This window comes from Oncorhynchus gorbuscha, linkage group LG10, assembly GCF_021184085.1.
Source record: "Oncorhynchus gorbuscha isolate QuinsamMale2020 ecotype Even-year linkage group LG10, OgorEven_v1.0, whole genome shotgun sequence".
NCBI lineage: Eukaryota > Metazoa > Chordata > Actinopteri > Salmoniformes > Salmonidae > Oncorhynchus > Oncorhynchus gorbuscha.
The window spans coordinates 79272425-79290115 of record NC_060182.1 but is presented as its reverse complement, the minus strand read 5'-3'; the positions used below and the strand labels follow the sequence as shown (position 1 = coordinate 79290115).

Sequence of the window (17691 nt, the reverse complement as noted above, 5' to 3'; positions counted from 1 at the left end):
CTGGTGTCTCTGATGTAAAAATAACAGAACATGAAGTTCTGCTGTCATTTAATTTGGGATTTATCCCAGTGCATATCAATCTATCAATATTTTAGTAACTAGGGATCGGTGCCTCATCAGTCAAATGCGTAACCGCATGACAGACTCACTAGCCTTCACCACAGAGACTATTACCATTCCTGACTGCCACTTTTCTCCTGTTTAAACCAGCGGGTGGTTGCAAGATCAAAACAACCCACCGCTGTCACCTTGACAGCTCATTATCACAGACAAACCCCCCTCAAAGTCCATCCTACTCACAGACAGACAGAGGAGCCCATTCTAGTCAGCACATTACAATGACACACTGACACAAAGCTCACCCTACATAAATAACTAGAGGAACAACAAATGAAGGAAATTAAAACATTGAAATACCTGGTGGTTTGGATTAGTCGTTCCCAGCTGAAGTTTTCTCCTACGCTAATGAACTGTAACTCCTGATTTGGTTTGGGATCCTCCAGAAGCGTTAGGACTCCACAGATTCCTTGGCAACGATCTATGTCAGTCTGATTCTATGCTCTCTTAAATAAGGTACATTGGATACCAGGGTTTTGTCTATACCATAAGTAAAAACTCTCCTAAAAACCTGCATCCATTAAATATCACAAACCAATATTTATTTTTGAATTTGAAATCCAAAACAACAAAGGTTAATTTACCTGAGTAAGGTAAAAGTATTGTGTCATCTTTCAAGTTAATCCTGGATCATGGATTTAGGATCAGTAAAGGGATCTATTGCCAGACTAGGTGTCTAGCCAGTCTGTCTTGTGTTAAACGGACCAGCAGGGTTTATCTGAACTATAAGATGTTATTTACATCCCATCTGGATATACAGCTTATACAGAGTCTAGCAGACCTGGTCCTCTGATTGGCATTTCATTCAATTATTCTTAATTAAATGTACATATCCAGCAATCCACTTTGGCCCAATCTCTATTAACCTCGTGCTTAAAGGCAATGCTGCCTGGTGACTTCAAATTGACTCAACAATTAACTCCTTGTTTAGCAATTAACAAATCATAAAAACGAAGACATCCTTAAACACTACAAACACAGTAGGTAATTAAATGCTAAGAATAATGATTACCACCAAATCCAATGAGAACATCACATAAAGGTCAGATTATAAATACATCTCTCTCATACGCCTCATATCAAAGCTGTTTTGGGAGCAGAAAAGGCTACAGTATATTTGAACAAACAGATAATATGATTTCTGTCCATGGTTCCCAGTTAATGAATGAGCTTGAAACATTTACATTTTAACATAATATCCAGAGCAACCTACAGTAGTGAGTGCATACTAGAGGTCGACCGATTATGATTTTTCAATGCTGATATCGATACCGATTATTGGAGGACCAAAAAAAAAAGCCGCTACCGATTAATCAGCCGATTTTTTAAAACGTATTTATTTATTTGTAATAATGACAATGATTGAATACTGAATGAACACTTTTAGTTTAACTTAATATAATACACCAATAAAATCAATTTGGTTTAAATAATGCAAAAACAAAGTGTTGGAGAAGAAAGTAAAAATGTAATATGTTCCATGTAAAAAAGCTAATGTGTAAGTTCCTTGCTCAGAACATGAGAACATATGAAAGCTGGTGGTTCCTTTTAACATGAGTCTTCAATATTCCCAGGTAAGAAGTTTTAGGTTGTAGTTATTATAGGACTGTTTCTCTCTCTACCATTTGTATTTCATATGCCTTTGACTATTGGATGTTCTTATAGGCACTTCAGTATTGCCAGTGTAACAGTGTAACTTCTGTCTCTCCTCGCCCCTACCTGGGCTCGAACCAGGAACACATCGACAACAGCTATCCTCGAAGCATCGTTACCCATCGCTCCCACAAAAGCCGCGGCCCTTGCAAAGCAAGGGGAACAACTACTTCAAGGTCTCAGAGCAAGTGACATCACCGATTGAAACGCTATTAGCGCGCACCCCACTAACTAGTGTGACGACCCTCCCACTCTGTCTGCCGTATTCTGTCGTTGTTCTTGTTTCCTTAAAAGGCTGACTTTGGGCAGGAGTGTCACTACTGTCAAGGTTCAGGTCATTGGAAAAACGAATGTCCACTTCTCAGGTCAAAGGGTGCTTACGCTAAATCTAAGCCTGCTGCGTTAGCTGCACCTGTTCCACATCAGTTCATTCTTGACTCATTTCCTCAGGCCCAGGAGAATGTGAAAGTCCATATTGATCCAGACTATTTACCTTTCATTACAGAAGGTTTTGTGTCTATGTTAGGAAGTAAAGACTTAGTGCCAGTGAAGATCCTGAGAGACACAGGTGCCTCTGAATCATTTGTGTTGGAGTCTGTGTTACCCTTTTCTGCTGAGACTGATTCAGGGAATAGTGTTCTAATTAGGGGAATAGGTTTGAACACTCTGTCAGTTCCATTGCATAAACTGATGTTGGATTGTGGGCTGGTGAAGGGTGAAGTTGTTGTGGGGGTGCGTCCTTCGTTGCCTATTGAGGGTATCGACGTTATCCTTGGGAATAACTTGGCAGGTGAGCGTGTATGGCCAGTCGTGTTTCCATCTCTAGTGGTTTCCACTAAGCCGTCATTTGTTGGGATTCCTGATGAGAGTGTACAGAGTTTCCCAGAGGTGTTCTCTGCGTGTGCAGTGACACGTTCTATGAGCCGTGGCGAACTAGTCACTGCGCCGACTAATGATAATAATACAAAGTATGTCACTGTCTTCCCTGTTATCCCGTTATCTGTAACCCGCTCAGATCTAATCAATGCTCAACGGGATGACCCCACGTTGGAAGAGTTGCGTGATCAAATTGTGCCTATAGAACAGTTGGGAGATGTCGCCCATGGCTATTTCCTCCAAGAGGATGTCCTGATGAGAAAGTGGGTGTCTCATGATAGTGTTTTTCTGGGGAGGCAATTAGTCAAGTTGTTGTACCAGTTAAGCTTCGTGAGTTGGTGTTGGAAACTTCTCACAGCGACGTTGCTGGACATATGGGGGTGAGGAAAACCTACAATCGCATATTAAGACATTTCTTTTGGCCTAGATTAAAGAGGATGTTTCTGATTTTATCAAAACTTGTCACACCTGTCAATTAACTGGTAAGCCTAATCAAGCTATTAAACCAGTACCATTGTTTCCTATTCCTGTACTCAGCCAACCTTTTGAGTATCTGATTATTGACTGTGTGGGTCCTCTGCCTCGTTCTAAAAAGGGTAGCAGTTACCTGTTCACTGTGATGTGTCAGACCACTAGGTTTCCTGCTGCCTATCCTCTCCGATCTATCACGACTAAATCGGTGTTAAAAGCTTTGACTCAGTTTCTCTCATTGTTTGGAATCCCTAAGGTCATTCAGAGTGATCAAGGATCTAATTTTACCTCTAATCTGTTTGGTCAGGTTCTTCAACAGCTCCATATTAAACACAATGTGTCTAGCGCCTATCACGCGCAAAGTCAAGGAGCACTGGAACGTTTCCATCAAACACTTAAGTCTTTGTTGAGAGTTTATTGTACTGAGATGGATAAGGATTGGGAGGAGGGGTTGCCTTGGTTACTGTTAGCCGCTAGGGAAGTTTCACAGGAGAGCACAGGTTTCAGTCCAAATGACCTTGTGTTTGGACATAGGGTGCGTGGACTTTTATCTGTTCTCCAGGATGACTGGAAGTCTCCCGAGCCTCCTCAGTCCCTGTGTTCGTATGTGTGTGATTTCCGGCGACGGCTGTATGCCGCTGGTGAAATGGCTAAAGAGAAGTTATCATCTTCACAGGAGAGGATGAAGGGCATATTTGATCGCCGAACTGAGCCTCGTCACTTTAGTCCAGGTGACCAGGTTCTTGCTCTGCTGCCAATTGTTGGTTCTCCTTTTCAAGCCAAATTTCAAGGTCCATATACAGTGGTGCGGCAGTACACTGAGCAAAATTATCTAGTTGCCACTCCAGAACGGAGGAAAGCACACCAGCTGTGCCATGTAAATCTGTTAAAACCCTATTATGCACGTTCCTCTGAGACTGAACAGTGGGATTCTACAGAGGACGGTAAACCTGTTCTTTTGGCTGATACCGTTGTTTCCTTGGGTTCTTGTCGTGCTAGACCTGTGCATGAGGAGGAAGATGTTCCTGGTCCTGACGATTGTATATTGCAGGGTAGTACCTATTGTGGTCTACACCGACCATAACCCCCTCACTTTTTTGAGGTCCATGATGTGTCCAAACCAGAGGATAATGCGATGGTGTTTATTTTTACAATCATTCCATCTCGATGTGAGGCACATCCGGGGACTGAAAACGTGATTGCTGATGCGCTCTCTCGTGCGCCCTGTTCCTAATGTTTACGTGACTGACCATTGTTTCGTATTGTCATGTTCTCTCTGTCCTGTCTGCTCCCTCCTGGTCTTGTTTCTTTCCTCTTAAATGTTGCTTCCTGTGCGAAGGTTGCTGAGGTCTGGGGAGGAGGTTGGCTGGGGCAAATTGTAAGTGTGAACACGTAACCCTCATCAATTTGGGGCACAGAGGCTGTGTCAATTTGGGACGCAGAGGCCTGTGTCAATTTGGGACGCAGAGGCCTGTGTCAATTTGGGACGCAGAGGCCTGTGTCAATTTGGGACGCAGAGGCCTGTGTCAATTTGGGACGCAGAGGCCTGTGTCAATTTGGGACGCAGAGGCCTGTGTCAATTTGGGACGCAGAGGCCTGTGTCAATTTGGGACGCGGGAGGCTGGTATGTTGTTCCGGGGTCCTTGTTGGTCCCCGGTTTTATGGGGGAATGTGACGACCCTCCCACTCTGTCTGCCGTATTCTGTCGTTGTTCTTGTTTCCTTATTAGGATGCCGGTGGGCGGAGTTGAGAGGGTCGTCAGCTACATGGGAAACACCTGGGCCAGGTGTCTCCCAGGATAAATAGACCTCTTCCACATTCATGGAGGAGACTCTCTCCATGCAGACACCCGTTGTAGATTGTGTTGTGGTTCTTGGTGGCTGTTTGTTTGTTTGCTTTGGCACCTTTCATCACCCTGCATTATCACATTCATGCATGCAAAACACTCACTTACACTACTGATTACTGATTACACACACCATTGTATATTACACTTAGTTACTTATTTAATAAATATAGATTTTGCTACTCCTTATCTCCACGTTGTCTCCCTTTGTTACGGGCTTTGAGCCGGTTCGTGACACTAGCTCCAGAGTTGATGGGCTTGAAGTCATAAACAGCTCAATGCTTGAAGCACAGCGAAGAGCTGCTGGCAAACGCATGAAAGTGCTGTTTGAATGAATGCTTATGAGCCTGCTGCTGCCTACCACCGCTCAGTCAGACTGCTCCAACAAATATCAAATCATAGACTTAATTATAACATAATAACACACAGAAATACGAGCCTTAGGTCATTAATATGGTCAAATCCGGAAACTATAATTTCGAAAACAAAACGTTTATTCTTTCAGTGAAATACGGATCCGTTCCGTATTTTATCTAAAAGGTGGCATCCATAAGTCTAAATATTCCTGTTACATTGCACAACCTTCAATGTTATGTCATAATTACGTAAAATTCTGGCAAATTAGTTCGCAACGAGCCAGGCGGCCCAAACTGTTGCATATACCCTGACTCTGCATATGCAGGTTTGCATATACCCTGAACTAAATATGCAGGCTTAATAAAATATACTTCTCTGTATTGATTTTAAGAAAGACATTGATGTTTATGGTTAGGTACATTCGTGCAACGATTGTGCTTTTTTCGCAAATGTGCTTTTGTTAAATCATCCCCTTTTGGCAAAGTTGGCTGTCTTTGTTAGGAATAAATAGTCTTCACACAGTTTGCAACGAGCCAGGCGGCCCAAACTGCTGCATGTACCCTGACTCAGAATGCCAGAGAACCCCTAGTTAAAAGAAATTCATGTTATCAAGCAATATTAAATAAATATGCAGGTTTAAAGATCTATATTTGTGTATTGGTTTTAAGAAAGGCGTTGATGTTTATGGTTAGGTAGCAACGACAGTGCTTTTTTCACGAATGTGCTTGATAAATCACCAATTTCGCGAAGTAGTCTATGATTCAATGATAAATTAACAGGTACCGCATTGATTATATGCAACGCAGGACAAGCTAGATAAACTGGTAATATCATCAACCATGTGTAGTTAACTAGTGATTAGGTTAAGATTGATTGTTTTTTATAAGATACGTTTAATGCTAGCGAGCACCTTACCTTGGCTCCTTGCTGCACTCGCATAACAGGTAGTCAGCCTGCCACGCAGTCTCCTCGTGGAGTGCAATGCAATCGGCCATGATAGGTGTCCAAAAATACAGATTACGGATTGTTATGAAAACTTGAAATCGGCCCTAATTAATCAGTCAACCTCTAGTGCATACATTCTCTTACTTTTTTATACTGGTCCCCCATAAGAATTGAACACATAACCTTGACGTCACAAACGACATGCTCTACCAGGTGACCTACCCTGTTGTGTGCACTCTACCATGCAGAACCCAGATCAAGAGCGAGAAGCTGTCCATGGTTCTGACACAATACCACTTCTTGCCTCCCAAACTTCTGACACAATCTCACTTGTAACTGTCCATGGTGCTGAACTCTTGACCAAACTATAACAGTCCCCACATCACCAGTTTCATTGACAGCATATGATGCAAAAAAAGACACATGGATATGCAACATTTGGTAAACACAGCATAGAGCATATACTACATCATGGTAAAACATAACATCTCTAGAAAGGAAACATCTTGGGTTACACTAACTCAGCATAAATGGGTCACATGAATTTTAGCTGAGTGCTATGTCTAGTTTAATGTTCGATTCTATCCAGGTTTCATCCCAGCAGAGCTGTCAAGTCACACATCTGCTAACACTTATCTGTCTGAGACATACATGTCTCATGCCTCATGTATCAATAAATGTGTTCAAACCTGTCATGGTATGTATTCATACACACACAGAGGGGAAAAGAACATGCATATCAAAGGCATAAAGATGGTGTGGTAGAGGACCGTAAGTATGCTCTCTGTAAGAACAAGTAATATTGGCCGTAAAGGTGTTCAAATACTGTATGTCATGGTAACTCCTCACACATGCACCCAGAGGGCATATCAAAGGCAGTATGCTGTAGTAGACCTGAGGATACAGTATGTACTTGTTGAGCACCCAGGTAGAGTGTGGTGCTAATCCTGCCTGGGGGAGGATGTTGTTTTGCAGCGTTTGATTCCCTCAGTTACCCTATCACAGTAACAGCAGGATCATCACACCGTGCTCTTTACTTCCTTGGCTCAGGCTCGCGACATCACGGGGTCTTAAGCACTGCTAGTGTAATTAAAACACGTCTCAGAGCTACAGGGACCACTGCCACTACATCTCCAACGGCCCAAATCCCTCACAGATTTTTAAAAAAGACAGATCTTTCAAATGATATCACAACAATTGAAGAAGTCTAAAAGTGAATACATAATGCACTGTACAATATTTTATTTTGAATACAGGCCAATGTGTGTATCAAAAATACATTCCACTATCCACTCCACCCGTAGGTCTATAGGTTGTAGGATAAAGCTGCTGTCCGTCTTCAGTGCTGCCCAGCCCCCCAGAGCTCCAGCAGGCAGCAGTATGGACTTGGAGGTACAGTAGCATAAATTGAATTATAGCACCACCAGCCACTGGCAGGGGAGCTGCAGCTCAGTTTACCTATATATTTGGTCAGAGGATATGGAACTGTACATTACATAACTACTGTTTATTAAGTGAAATTAATTATATAGCATATCACAATGTGCGTTCAAAAACAAATTAATATTTCAACCATTTCTAAGATCGGTTTAGGAATTGACAGGGGCCGCTGAACTGCCTACCTATTTGTTTTCTATTCCCCTGCCGTCTAGAAGTAAATGTGAAAATCAACTTCATATATGGTAATAATAGTGCTTTGCCCATATGCTTTCATGTGACAGGTGTGAGATACATGTTAATGGATAAACATGCGCAGGTAAGCCTCATCAGAACACAGAGACGTGTCATTGTCTCCTAATAATGACGCCATAAAATAGCACACGTTTGACTATAAAGCACAACAAACACATTGTTGACACCAATACCATGACAGCTACCCTGCCCCGTTAAGGGTGACATGTCGTGGGGTCTGAAGTATTGAAATATGTCGTGTTTATCAGATTCGATTTATAGAAGCGCACGTGCGTAAAGATAGCCTACCCGATAACCAGCGTTGCTGAAATCAAATAAACGCCTTGTGATATGGAATTCAAATGGGCATTGACGTTGTCTATTGTGCTCACTAGATGCCATAGTTGTGATGCACAAATGGTACCACAAGTACAGAACGCTAACTCAAAACACAAATACGCGCGCAAGAACACTGCGTAAGTTGTGAATTTCCTAGGACACATTGTTGCCATTCTAAATAACATCCATGCATTGCCTTTACCTATACATAGCAAATATGAACTCCATGTCTCACCAAAGGATTATTATAGAATAATGTTGCTCATTTACGTATGATCTCTATACATGTAATCCCAGTGCATCAAGCATATGTGGGTGGTTATGTGGGCTGCATCAAGCAGCCAGACAGTGGTGCCATGGTAGTGAGCATGATGTATCGCCTAGGATAGGGCAAGAAGATGACGACGCCTGAATCCTCTATCATCATTTGAACCTATGCCAAGGTTGAAGACTATTGTAACATGCATGGCTAGCCTACATTTAGTACACACATTTCATGGGGGACATTTAGCGGAGTTATATATCAAGCTGAATTGGCATGGTAACTCAGCGTGCATATAAATATAGGTGATTTCAATCTAGCTCCTCGTGACAGGGTGAGGCAGTAAAAGAGGGTGCCTGCGTTAACACACCCACACACACACCATCATTACCATCACATTTTGGACCCCAGGAATAGTAGTGATCCTAATAAATAATGGGGATCCTAGTAAAATGCCAATATACCACATTCACCCAAATCAAGATAATGATAGAACAGGCCTAACAATAGATAGGCTCAGTTGTGGTGTTGTGTAGGCTATGTATAACATTTCAACCAGCGACCTGGCCAAACAAATGATACCACTGCGTAATTTTGATCTACACCCATACCCTCAAATTCATAATATTGCAGTCAGACAGACTGAATTCCTTTAAACGACCCATATTCATTCAGGCTTATTTTTGACCTTGCGATGTACCTGAATACCTGGTTATACTGCTCACACCTAGTTTTCAACAACGTCCTGCAGGTTATTCTGCTTTGGAACCTAATGGGTTCAGCCTTGACAATAGTAGCCCACATCTTAACACGGTTTTGTTCTATATGTCGACAAACGACGAACCAAAAAACACAAAAAGGACGGATAATAATGTACAAACATTCTTAACGTCTAAACTGTAAAAGTTTACCTTGAAGAAGGAACGCCAGTCCTGATCTGAGCACCGAGGGTCAGGGGAATCGAATTTTCTCACATTTCATATTTTCCCATGTTCCTTTTTGTTTTGCTCCATTGGATTTTGGCTAAATTATATCGATACAAGGTGCGTTGGATTTCATAGCGCACAATTCCGCACAGCCCATCTATTCAGAGTGCCCGAGTAATATGCCATTGGTTTGTACCCCTCAGAATCCAATCCACTTGTGCTTTTCTTCCGAGTTTTAAATACAGATCCAAATAAACCAACACAGAAAGAGTCAAATTCCAACGCGGTTCGACAGAATCCTTTGCTGAAAAACGGGCGTTTGGTTTTCCCTCAGACTCGCTAAAGCCCTTGCCATTCTCCTGCCGCTCGTCGACACACCTCACAACAGTAGAGGCTTTCCTCCGCAGTAACACCGGCTTGCTCTATATAGCCGATCGCACGTCTCTGCAGCCGAGTGCGAAAAAGTGGCTGCTATGGGGAACTCGGATCAACTCTCAGCAGGGAGACCTTTGCTCCTCTGCACCTTAAACGCACTTCCCCCGCTGTGCCTCTACACCGAGTTAATCCACAGTGACTGAGTGCTGCTTGCCCTCCATCCAAGTTATCAAAATGCTTGCTCCTTCAGTCCTTCTTCAGTGTATTCTCAGCTATTCAGCCCCGCAACAGCGCTTTATTATCCAAATATATGCTGCTCAATGGAGTTTCGATTTGAAATCTCGACCAAAAAGAAGGGACGCACATTACACTGCACAAATGAGCGGTTCTCCCCTTATTGCCATCGTTGTGCTTCCCTCCCCCCAATTACTTAGTTCTACCAGTCGAGAAGATTTAACAAACTAAGAGCTTTAGCAGCAGTTACTGGGACATGTGATGTTTGCTATTTTCCCTCTCCTTTCGATTGGAAAAACATGGGAGGAAGTCATCACGGATTGGCTCATACGCACGTTCGTTCGTACTGCTTGATTCAGCCTTTCACTCTGTGGGACCTGCTAAAGAAGTGCTGGTGGTAGAGCTTTTGCAGGGAAGACGGGATAGTAATTGCATTGAACAAAAGAGGTAGGCCTAAAGAACGACGCCACATAGGCAATAGACCCGCTCTGATGTCAAACAATAGGATCCCGTGCCTAATCTCGGAGGAAACCGACTGCACGTACCCGACTCTTTTGTTCCATAACTTTTACAATTGACAATTATTAATATATCTGTTGTATTTTTTTGCACTAACAATTAAGAGGGATACTGACTATAATATAGTTTATAGTATTCGCAGACGTTATGCCTTTACGTAGTTTATAAAACATTTGCTAAATTTAGCAACGGCAACGGCAACTGAAGTCTATTGGGTAACTGCACGGAATATCGCAAGGGTAGGATATTGGCTCCTCTAACAACGCACCTGATGTTTACGTATACCCCGCCATATCCTATTCATTCGCACAGCAATGCTGATAACATGGGAGTCTGACATCATTTTTGAGTGGGATACCAGGTTTCAGATTACTTCCAAACGGTGTGTGTGTTGTGTTACTGCAGTTGTAAAAGCGCAAGTCAATGCTTCTCAGTAGAGACTTGAGCTCTTACAATAAATACATTTCATTGGATGCGACTCAGTGCCTTCAAGACAATACTTCTCCACTCAAAAGGAACATGCAGACGGTATCTACATCTACAGTGGAGTTATTATGACAAAAGTCGGACATGTTCTACGAACCTGTTTTAACCTTGTACAACCTACCTGGTGAAATTTACTCCGTTTACAAGGACTTCATCAACGTATGTTTACTGTAATGGACTTGATCAATGCAAGTTTACTGTAATACTCGAGCTACTACCTTGAGGGATTTAGCACTACGGACAGCGCGAACATATATCCACTGCTTCAGCGAGCGATTCAGTACCATGGACAGAACTAATCTCTACACAGTTATTTTTCAATACTGGAGTTTCACGAGCGATTCAGCCCCAGGGACAGCGCCAACTTCTTCAATGGCATCAAGGGACTCGAGTACAGAATTTTAATATATTTGTTTAACTTCTTAAAGGTTTCTGCATTTTCGAAGCAAATTCTTGTCGCATTTTGTATTACACTTATACTGGAATGATGTAGGGCTATAGTTCCCAGCTGCCATTCCTCATGAGCACGCCAGTGTAAACTAATGTTCGATGACGTTTAAGATTCTGCAATCTCCTAACTTTGGGAAACTCTGCAACAGTGTTTGACAAACTCGGCCCTCGGGACGCCAAGGGGTGCACGTTTGGGTTTTTGCCTGAACACTACACAGCTGATTCATATTATCAAAGCTTGATAATTAGTTGCTTATTTGAATCAGCTGTGTAGTGCTCTGGCAAAAACAAAAACGTGCACCCCTTGTGGTCCCCAGGACCGAATTTGGGAAACCCTAAACACTAGTGGATACCCCTATTCCATATTCTCTCATTGGTGCTTATTATACAACACATTTTACATCAGATACTTGTACATTCTATGTCAATGAGATTCCAGGGCCTCTATTTGTATTGATTACATGGTCTCTACTGGGGATTCTCAAGTCATTAAACCATCAAAAGATTACCCATTGATGGTTATTCTAATGAGTTACCCTGCGGACTGTCTCGGTGTCGGTCTGCGGTGCCTGCCGCTGACAGATGTGGTGAGATGGAGGAGCTGTTGTAATATGGAACAATGGCTCACAAAGAACACTTCCGGGAAGAAAACAAATGTATTTGATCGACATACTATATCTGTTATCAAACTATTGTGAAACTTTAGTATTTTTCGTCTGAAAACAGTACACCAGTGGAGGCTGGTGGAATGAGCTATAGGAAGACATGCTCATTGTAATGGCTGGAATGGAATTAAAGCAACGGAGTCAAATGTGGTTTCCATATGTTTGATGTGTTTGATACCGTTCCATTTATTCCATTGCAAGGTACAAGAGAGGGTAGTGCGTATGGCCCAGTACATCACTGTGGCCAAGCTTCCTGCCATCCAGGACCTCTATACCAGGCGGTGTCAGAGGAAGGCCCTAAAAATAGTAAAAGACTCCAGCCACCCTAGTCATGGACTTTTCTCTCTGCTACCGCACGGCAAGCGGTGCCGGAGTGCCAAGTCTCGGTCCAACAGGCTTCTTTACAGCTTCTATCCCCAAGCCATAAGACTCCCGAACAGCTAATCAAAGGGCTACCCAGACCCCTCTTTTACACTGCTGATACTCTCTGTTTATGATCTATGCATAGTCACTTTAACTCTACCTACAGTACATTTACATATTACCTCAATCACCTTGACTAACCGGTGCCTTCGCACATTGACTATGTACCAGTACCCCCCTGTATATAGCCTCGCTATTGTTATTTTACTGCTGCTATTGAATTATTTGTAACTTTTATTTTCTATTTTTTACTTATCTATTTTTTTATCGTACCCTTTTTCTTATTTTTTTTTGCCTAAAATGACATACCCAAATCTAACTGCCTGTAGCTCAGGACCTGAAGCAAGGATATGCATATTCTTGATACCATTTGAAAGTAAACAATTTGAAGTTTTGGGAAATGTGAAATTAATGTAGGAGAATATAACACATTACATGTCGTAAAAGATAATAATAAATAAAAAACACTTTTTTTCTCGTTCTCATCATCTTTGAAATGCAAGAGAAAGGCCACAATGTGTTATTGCAGTTTAGGCGCAATTTAGATTTTGGCTTCTAGATGGCAGCAGTGTATGTGCAAAGTTTTAGACTGATCCAATGAACCATTGCATTACTGCTCAAAATGTGGTATCAAGTCTGCCCAAATGTGCCTAATTGGTTTATTGATACATTTTCAAGTACATAGCTGTGCACTCTCTCAAACAATAGAATGGAATTATTTCACTGTAATAGCTACTGTAAATTGGACGGTGCAGATAGATTAACATGAATTTAAGCTTTCTGCCCATATAAGCTTTCTGCCCACATGTCTATGTGTAATGGCTGTCTATGTGTAACGGCTGTAGTAAGGATCGGAGGACCAATGCGCAGCGTGGTACGTGTTCATGCACCTTATTAAAATAATCGAACACTAAAACAAAACAATAAACGACACGTGAAATAACCAACCGAAACAGTTCCATGTGGAACACACAGACACAGAAAATAAACACCCATGAAACACAAGTGGGAAAAGGCTACCTAAGTATGATTCTCAATCAGAGACAACTAACGACGCCTGCCTCTGATTGAGAACCATACCAGGCCAAACGCAAAACACAACATAGAAAACAGAACATAGACAACCCACCCAACTCACACCCTGACCATACTAAAACAAAGACATAACAAAGGAACTAAAGTCAGAACGTGACACTATGTCCTGGGAAATGTTATTGTTATTTACAACGTAGTGCTAATCACATTAACACACGTTAGCTCAACCGTCCCGTGGAGGGGGGGACAACGATCCCGTAGAGGTTAATGATGTTATGCTATGTTGGAAAGGTGCACATACATCTGGCAAATCAATTAAAGTGCTACTGTTAAGAGTAATGTGAAAGTCTCCTCATTGTGATTTTACAGACACATTTTACAGGTCCTTTTCCTGATGGTTTGATGAATAAAAATGGTCACTCTCAGTGTTCCTTGGTTCTATGCCATCAACATGATCTCATGAAGCTGACAGCACACATGCTTTCCTTACAGCACAGGAAATATTATATTAAATATTATGGTATTTCATATGTTGTGTACAATGAAAGAGATACAGTGAAACCTGAAAGTCTCCTCATTATGATTACACATTGGAACTGAACTGTTTACGAAAAACCAATCAATCATTCTCTGACACCAGGGGATTTACATAAGAGGAACAACTGATCATATTTTAGAGAAAAAAACGAAGTCACATAACCAGCATTGTGATACTACTGTGTATCAGTATAAATTACATATATTGTAGTCACACATCCTGAGCGAGAAGCAGATCATCGGTAGTTTCACAGTAGTTAATTGACTGTATATCATTGTGTTTTATTCTCTCCCATTCTATACATTGGAGATACAGTGTAAACAATAACCCATCAGTTTTTCTCAAAACAATTGACACAAGGTTATGGTGAATTACATTGCAAAGACTAATTGTATAGACAATGCTGTAGAGACAAAGTGCATGGCTATTTTAGAGTAAACTATATCAATTAGATAACGAACCACATCACTACATCATGTGGTTAGAGAGTCAGCGAGATAACCAATTGCTGACACTTGAAACTTGTTCGCATCACGACTTCCACTAAGTACAGGCTGACTGGTTATGATTAAAGACATTTTGATACACCTATACATACTTGGAAACAGGCCATGTCATGCAGTGTATGCTGTGGCAATACCTTCACGTGATGAAATAAAAGCCATAATAGAATAATTTACACTAACATGTATGTGTGCTCCTCATGGAAAGACATATCACAACGAGGGTGGGAGATTGGGAATAATAATCCACTAACACTGTAAATCACTTACCTGTCCTATTAATCAGACACACCTGCATGGTGCCTTCACTCACACACCTGTGGTCTTCATCTCATCTGTGTAACGGCGTTCTTCGTTCGTTGAAAGAGAGTCGGACCGAAATGCAGCGTGGTGGTTACTCATGTCTTTAATGAAGAAAAAACGGAACGATACATGAAATAACAAATAAATACAAAAACAACAAACGGAACGTGAAACCTATTACAGCCTATCTGGTGAACACTACACAGATACAGGAACAATCACCCACGAAATACAAAGTGAAACCCAGGCTACCTAAATACGGTTCCCCATCAGAGACATCAAGAATCACCTGACTCTTATTGAGAACCGCCTCAGGCAGCCAAGCCTATACTAGACACACCCCTAATCAACCACAATCCCAATGCCTACAAAAACCCCAATACGACAATACAATAACCCCATGTCACACCCTGGCCTGAATAAATAATTAAAGAAAACACAAAATACTAAGACCAAGCGGTGACAATCTGATTTCCTTAATGGTCCAATGCAGCCATATTTTTATCTCAATATAAATTAATTTCTGGGTAACAATTATGTACTTTACTGTGATAATTTTTTAAAACCATTTTAATCTAAAACAAACAAAAATAGCTTCTTAGCAAAGAGCATTTTCTCGACAAATAATTTTGCTAGAACTGTCTGAGAGTGGTCTGAGCAGGGAGGGGAAAACTGAAAACTTCCATAGCTGTTATTGGCAGAGAGGTTTTGAACTCTCTTTCTTATTGGTCTATTAACTAATTTACCACCTGGTAAACAGCTCAAACAGCTCTGACACTAAAAGGACATTATCATAATTTTCACAAGTTCAAAGTATTATTCCAATCTCATAGTATATATATATAAAACACAGGAAAATCACGTCTTTGACAGCACTGGGCATTTAAACGTGACGTTTTAAATGCATGTACAGTTGAAGTCAGAAGTTTACATACACTTAGGTTGGAGTCATTAAAACTCATTTTAAAACCACTCCACAAATGTCTTGTTAACAAACTATAGTTTTGGCAAGTCAGTTAGGACATCTACTTTGTGCATGACACAAGTACTTTTTCCAACAATTGTTTACAGACAGATTATTTCACTTATAATTCACTGGGTCAGAAGTTTGACTGTGCCTTTAAACAGCTTGGAAAATTCCAGAAAATGATGTCATTGCTTTAGAAGCTTCTGATAGACTAATTGACATCATTTGAGTCAATTGGAGGTGTACCTGTGGATGTATTTCAAGGCCTACCTTCAAACCCAGTGCCTCTTTGCTTGACATCATTGGAAAATCAAAAGAAATCAGCCAAGACCTCAGAAAAAAATTGTAGAACTCCACAAGTGTGGTTCATCCTTGGGAGCAATTTCCAAATGCCTGAAGCTACCACCTTCATCTGTACAAACAATAGTACGCATGAAATACACCATGGGACCACGCAGCCGTCATACCGCTCAGGAAGGAGACGAGTTCTGTCAACTAGAGATGAACGTACTTTGGTGCCAAAAGTGCAAATCAATCCCAGAACAACCTTGTGAAGATGCTGGAGGAAACAGGTACAAACGTATCTATATCCACAGTAAAACAATTCGACAAGGAAGATGCCACTGCTCCAAAACTGCCATAAAAAAGCCAGAATACGGTTTGCAATTGCACATGGGGACAAAGATCGTACTTTTTGGAGAAATGTCCTTTGGTCTGATGAAACAAAAATAGACCTGTTTGGCCATAATGACCATAGTTATGTTTGGAGGAAGAAGGGGGAGGCTTGCAAGCCGAAGAACACCATTCCAGCCGTGAAGCACGGGGGTGGCATCACCTATAGGAAATTTGTGGGCAGAACTGAAAAAGCGTGTGCAAGCAAGGAGGCCTACTTATTGTGGGAAGCTTGTGGAAGGCTACCCAAAACGTTTGACCCAAGTTAAACAATTTAAAGGCAATGCTACCAAATACTAATTGAGTGCATGTAAACTTCTGACCCATTGGGAATGTGATGAAATAAATAAAATCTGAAAAAAATAATTCTCTATACTATTATTCTGACATTTCACATTCTTAAAATAAAGTGGTGATCCTATCTGACCTAAGACAGGGAATTTTTACTTGGATTAAATGTCAGGAATTGTGAAAAACTGAGTTAAAATGTATTTGATTAAGGTGTATGTAAACTTCCGACTTCAACTGTAGTTCTGTCCTTGAGCTGTTCTTGTCTATTGATGTTCTGTATTGTGTCATGTTAATGTTTTGTGTGGACCCCAGGAAGAGTAGCTGCTGCTATCACAACAGCTAATTGGAATCTTAATAAATGACCAAATACCAGATGATGGTAATAGAGAATGTATATTCCCCAAGGGACTTATTTCATGGTGCATATTTGGTTCGGCTCCATGTTACATTGGTTTATTTTTGCATTGGTTGTTTTTCCTCTATTTGGTGGTCTAAATTAATGGAGAACATTGAAAAGAGGGCTAATTACCCTGATGGAGATTAACCAGCTTTAATTTTATGCAACAACCAAACAGGAATACATTAGTGACAGGTAGGGTATATGCGATATGCTTTCTCCCTTTGGTGTGTTTCCTAGTTAATGAAGCTACTGATTTGAAAATAGCTTTTACTTTGCCCTTGAGCTGGTGCCTGCATGAGCTGTTCTTCCATACGACTAATTTATATGCAGGTGAGTAGCTTCTTTATATGTTCCAGGGATGCAGCTG

At 41.3% G+C, this 17691-nt stretch overlaps 1 protein-coding gene across 1 annotated transcript in view; it reads right to left on the bottom strand.

Moving 5' to 3' along the window:
* The window catches only part of LOC124045316 (leucine-rich repeat and fibronectin type-III domain-containing protein 5-like), a 47815-nt gene extending 37479 nt beyond the window's left edge, over positions 1-10336 (bottom strand). Inside the window, exon 1 of the mRNA XM_046364618.1 lies at positions 9449-10336. The gene's annotated coding sequence lies outside the window, so the exon portion shown is untranslated. The remainder of the gene's footprint in view (positions 1-9448) is intronic.
* Positions 10337-17691: the final 7355 nt, after the last annotated feature.